This window comes from Furipterus horrens, unplaced genomic scaffold (genome assembly GCF_987537825.1).
Source record: "Furipterus horrens unplaced genomic scaffold, mFurHor1.1.pri manual_scaffold_3, whole genome shotgun sequence".
Classification (NCBI taxonomy): domain Eukaryota; kingdom Metazoa; phylum Chordata; class Mammalia; order Chiroptera; family Furipteridae; genus Furipterus; species Furipterus horrens.
Genome location: NW_028327173.1, coordinates 163489294 through 163495477, shown reverse-complemented (window position 1 = coordinate 163495477; position 6184 = coordinate 163489294). Strand labels below are relative to the sequence as shown.

General features: G+C 38.1%; 1 pseudogene; it reads right to left on the bottom strand.

Annotated features, from left to right (window-relative positions):
- Positions 1 to 798: 798 nt before the first annotated feature.
- LOC150016579 (peptidyl-prolyl cis-trans isomerase A pseudogene) lies at positions 799 to 1283 on the bottom strand (annotated as a pseudogene).
- Between the last annotated feature and the right edge of the window lie 4901 nt (positions 1284 to 6184).

Genomic DNA, 6184 nt, shown 5'->3' with positions numbered 1-6184 from the left:
GCTTCTGTCTAAGATCATCAGACTAAACACAACAATGAATGTATTAGACTCGTGTGATATGTGAGTTTAAAAATCTTACTGTAGCCCTGGCTGGTGGCTCAGTTGGTTGGAGCATTGTCCCATATACCAAAAGGTTGCAGGTTCAATTTCCAGTCAGGGCACATACCTAAGTTGTGGGTTCAATCCTTCGTTGGGGCATATACAGGAAGGGAGGCAACCAATCAATGTTTCTCTCTCACATCAATTTCTCTGTCTCTCTCTTTCTCTCTCTCTCTCCCTAAAATCAATAAAATTGTATCCTCGAGTGAGGATTAAAAAAATATGTTCTCCCATTCAATGAGTTGTCTTTTCATTTTGTTAATAGTTTCCATTGCTGTGCAAAAACTTTTTAGTTTGATTTAGTCCCATTATTTTATTTCTTGCTTTTGTTTTGTTTGCCAGAACATATATATCAGAAAAATATTGCTACAAGAAATGTCCAAGATTTTACTGTCTATGTTTTCTTCTAGGATTTTTATGGTTTCAAGTCTAACATTTAAGTCTTTAATCAATTCTGAGTTTATTCATGTGTATGGTGTATGAAGTGATCTAGTTTCATTTTTTCCCACTCATTTGTCCAATTTTCTCAGCACCATTTATTGAATAGACTACCTTTACCCCCATTGTATGTTCTTGCTTTATCAAATTTTTGTTGTTGTTGTTGTTTAGTTTTTATTTCATAATCATAAACTTAACTCTGCAATCAGCTAGACTTGGAAGGGGTAAGGAAAATATGGAACCCAATGAGCTGCAGCGAGAGCATGAAGATTACAGAACATTTCCAAGCAGAGAGGGGTGAAGGGGTGCTCTCCTGAGCTACAGAAGGAATGGTCTGGTGGTTAAGATAAAACCCACGTCAAATGTACTAGAGTTGTCCACAGTCAGTAATGGTGATCTTCTTGCTGGTCTTGCCATTCCTGGACCCATAGCGCTCCATGGCTGTCACAACACCCGTGCCATCTTTCACCTGGCCGAAGACCACATGCTTGCCATCCAGCCACTCGGTCTTGGCCGTGAAGATGAAGAACTGGGAACCGTTTGTGTTGGGTCCAGCATTCGCCATGGACAAGATGCCAGGACCTGTGTGCTTCAGGATGAAATTCTCATCATCGGATTTCTCCCTGTAGATGGACTTGCCGCCAGTGCCATTGTGGCGTGTGAAGTCCCCACCCTGGCACATAAATCCCGGAATAATTCTGTGAAAGCAGGAACCTTTATAACCAAATCCTTTCTCCCCGGTGCTCAGAACATGAAAGTTTTCTGCTGTCTTTGGGACTTTGTCTGCAAACAGCTTGAAGGAGAAGCGGCCCAAGGGCTCGCCATCGGCAGCAATGTCGAAGAACACAGTGGGGTTGACCATGGCTGGATGCGGGAATATCCGGGGTGGCGACGGCGTCTGCAAGGACGCTTTATCAAATATTAATTGACCACAAAGGCATGGACTTATTTCTGGAATCTCTATTCTTCTCCATTGATCTATATGCCTGTTTTTATGCCAGCACCATGCTGTTTTGATTCATGTGGTCTTGTAGTATAGTTTGACATCAAGAAGCATGATTTCTCCAATGTTGTTCTTCTTTCTCAAGACTGCTGTGGCTATTCTGAATATTTTGTGGTTTTATATAAATTTTTGGAATATTTGTTTGATCTCTGTGAAATACACCATTTGTATCTTGATAGGAATTGCATTGACTCTATAGATTGCTTTGGGTAGTATGGGAATTTTAATGATGAACATGGTATATGCTTCCACTTGTTTGCATCTTCTTCAATTTCTTTTTTTGAAATACTTTGTTTTATTGTTATTCTATTACAGTTGTCCCAATTTTTCCCCCTTTGCCCTCCTCCACCCAGCGCACCCCCCACCTCCCACAGTCAATCCCCACCCTGTTGTCCATGTCCATGGGTCATTCATACATGTTCTTTGACTAGTCCTTTCCCCTTCTTTCCACCATTATCACCCTCCCCTCAGTCTGTTCCATGTTTCCATGCCTATGGTTCTATTTTGTTAGTTTATTGTGTTCATTAAATTCCTCTTATAGGTGAAATAATATGGTATTTGTCTTTCACTGACTGGCTTATTTCTCTTAGCATAATATTCCCTAGTTCTATCCATGCTGTTGTGAAAGGTAGGAACTCCTTTCTTTCTACTGCATAGTATTCCGTTGTGTAAATGTACCAGTCTTTTTTTTTTTTTCTTTTTTTTTTTTTTTTGGCCTTTTTAAATTCTTTTACAGTTGTCCCAATTTTCTCCCGTTGCTCTCCCCTGCCCCGCCCCCCCTCCCAGAGCCAATCCCCACCCTTTTGTCCATGTCCATGGATCATTCATACATGCTCCTTGAGTAGACCTTTCCCCTTCTTTCCTCTGTTATCCCCCTCCCCTCTCCCTTCTGGTCACTGTCAGTCTGCTCCTTGTTTCCATGCTTATGGTTCTATTTTTCTCATTTGTTTGTCTTGTTTATTAAGTTCCTCTTATAGGTGAGATCATACGGTATTTGTCTTTTGCCACCTGACTTATTTCACTTAGCATAATACTCTCCAGGTCCATCCATGCTGTCACAAATGGTAAGAGTTCCTTTTTTCTTTCTGCTGCATAATATTCCGTTGCGTAAATGTACCATAGTTTTTTATCCACTCATTTACTGGTGGGCACTTAGGCTGTTTCCAGCACTTGGCTATTGTAAAAAATGCTGCTATGAACATAGGGGTGCATAGGTTCTTCTGAATTGGTGTTTCAGGATTCTTTGGGTATAATCCCAGCAGTGGAATTGCTGGGTCAAATGACAGTTACATTTTTAGTTTTTTGAGGACATTCCATACTGTTTTCCACAGTGCACGAGGGTTCCCTTTTCTCCACATCCTTGCCAGCACTTGTTGTTTGTTGATTTATTAACAATGGTCATTCACATAGGTGTGAGGTGATATCTCATTGTGGTTTTAATTTGCACCTCTCTCATGGCTAGTGATGTTGAGCATCTTTTCATATGTCTGTGGGTCATCTGTATGTCCTCCTTGGAGAAGTGTCTATTCAGGGTCCTAGCCCAATTTTTAACTGGGTGGTTTGTTTTCCTGATGTTGAGTTGTATGAGTTCTTAATATATTTTGAAAATCAAACCCTTGTCGATGCATCATTGGCAAATATGTCCCATACTGTCTGTTCCCTTTTCATTTTGATGATGGTTTCTTTAGCCATGCAGTATATTTTCTTTAGTGTCTTATAATTTTGTGAGTATAGGTCTTTTATATTTTTGGTTTAATTATTCTGAGGTATTTTATTTTTTGACACAATTGTAAGTGGGATTGTTTTCTTAATTTCCCTTTCTAATAGTTCATTATTGGTGTGTAAAAATACAATGGATTTCTGAATATTTATTTTGTATCTTGCTACTTTATTGAATTCGCATATCAGTTCTTGTTTTTTTTGGTGAAATCTCTAGGGTTCTTTATATACAGTATCATGCCATCTACACATAATGACAGATTTGCTTCTTCCTTTCCAATTTGGATGCCTTTTATTATTTCTCCTTGTTTGATTGCTGTGGGTAGGACTTCCAGTACTATGTTTGAATAAGGGTGGTGAAAGCAGACATCCCCCTCTTGTTCCCTACCTTAAGGGAAACATTTGTAGTTTTTGCCCATTGAGTATGATGTTCACTGTGGGTTTGTCATATATGGCCTTTATTGCATTGAGGTACGTTTCCTTTATTTCCACTTTCCTGAGAGTTTTTATCATAAATACATGCTGGGTATTATCAAATGCTTTTTCTGCATCTATCAATATGATCACATGGTTTTTATCTTTCATTCTGTTTATGTGCTATGTCACATTTATTTATTTTCAGATATTGCACTAACCTTGAATCCCTAGAATATATCCCACTTGATCATGGGGTATGATATTTTTAATGTATTGCTAGATTCAGTTTACTAATATTGTGTTGAGAATTTGAACATCTATGTTCATCATGGATATTGGTCTATAATTTTCTTTCTTTATAGTGTCTTTATCTGGTTTTTGAATTAGGATAATGTGGGCCTTGTAAAATGGGCTTGGGTATCTTTTCTCCTCTTGAATCTTTTGGAATAGTTTGAGAAGAATAGGTGTTAGTTATTCTTTGAATGTTTGGTTAAATTCCCCTGTGAAGCCATGTGGTCCAGGACTTTTGTTTGTTGGAAATTTTTTTTTTTTTAATTACTGTTTCAATTTCATTAGTTGTAATCTGTCTATTCAGAGTCTTAGATTCTTTCTAATTCAGTTTTGGAGGACTATGTTTCTAAGAATTTATATGTTTTGTCTAGACTGTCCAATTCATTGGTATACAGTTGTTCGTAATATTTTCTTACACTCCTTTGCATTTCTTTGTTGTCATTGTTACTTCTCAATTTCATTTTTGATTTTATGTATTTGGGTTGTCTCTTCTTTCTTGATGAGTCTGGTTAAAGGCTTGTCAATCTTGTTTATTTTTTCAAAAAACCAGCTCCTGATTCCATTGATCTTTTTTTTTTTTTTCTTTTTTCTTTTCTTTTTCTTTTTAGGCTCTATTATGTTTACTTTAGCTTTGGTCTTTTTTTTTTTTTTTTTTCTTTTACTCACTTTGGTCTTTGTGTGTTGTTCTTTTTGTAGTTTCTTTAAGTATAAAGTTAGATTGTTTGAGATTTTTCTTGTTCCTTGAGATAGGCCTGTAATGCTGTGAATTTCCCTCTTAGGACTGCTTTCCCTGTGTCCCATAGATTTTTGGTTGTTGTGCTCTCATTTTCATTTGTTTCAAGGTATCTTTTGATATCTTCCTTGATCTCATTGTTAACCTATTCATTGTTTAGTAACATGTTATTTAGCCTTCATGTCTTTGTGTGTTTTTCTTTTTTCTTTTTCTTTTTTAAATATGCTTTATTGATTATGCTGTTACAGTTGTCCCAATTTCTTTTCCCTTTGTTCCCCTCCACCCAGTGACCCTCCTTCCTCCACTTGTCCTCCCCCCCTTAGTCCATGCCCATTGGTTGTGCATATAGTTCTTCTCAACATCTTCTTGTCTACTCCACTCCCTCCTACTATGCTTCTTAATTACTGTATCATCTCCCTCCCTTCCCCTCTTCCCCCTCCCCGCTGACCTCCCCCCAGTATGTCCCCCATACCTATAATTCTTTTCCCACTCTCGTTGCCTACTTAGTCTGCCTTTGTTTCAATTCCATAGCTTCTGTTGTTGGTTGTTGTGATACAGTTTTCATTTTAATGTTCATAGTTTTGATCCTCTTTCTCCTAAACAAGTCCCTTTAACATTTCATATAACAGTGGTTTGGATCTGATGAACTCCTTCAGTTTTACTTTGTCCTGGGAGCACTTTCTCTGCCCTTCTATCCTGAATGACAGCTTCACTGGATAGAGTAATCATGGTTGTAGGTTTTTGCTTTCCATTACTTTGAATATTTCTTGCCAGTCCCTTCTTGCCTGCAGAGTTTCTTTTGAGAAATCAGCTGAAAGTCTTATTGGGACCCCATTGTAGGTAGTTCTCTTCTGTCTTGTTGCTTTTAAGATTCTCTCTTTATCCTTAATTTTTGACATTTTGATTCTAATGTGTCTTGATGTGGTTCTCCTTGGGTCCAGTTTTTTTGGACCTCTCTGTGCTTCCTGGACCTGTAAGTCTATTTCCTTCCCCAAGTTAGGGAAGTTCTGCTTCATTATTTTTTCACAGAATTTTTCCATTTCTAGTTGTTCTTCTTCACCTTCTGGCAACCCTATGATTCAAATGTTGGCCCGCTTATTGCTTTCCCATAGGTTTCTAGCTTCTCCTCAGTTTTCCTCACTTTTCATTTCCTCTTTCTGCACTGGTTGACTGTTTGTTCCTTTCCTATGTTCTGATTTGTTGATTTGATCCCTGGTTTTCTTGCCCTCACCACTAGTTTCATATGTGTTTTCATTCATTTCAGCAGGACTAACCTTAATTCCTTCCCTGTCTTGTTTAAGATCTGCTGTTAAGTCTGTAAGCATTCTTATAACCAAAGCTCTGAACTGTGCCTCAGAAAGATTTCCTATCTGCTGCTTCATTAGATTAGATATTTGCTGTCTGGTCAGCTGCATCACTGGGATCTCTATCATGATCTGTGCCATCCTGAGAGTTTTGTGTTTACCTTTGCTTCCTGGGTGGGA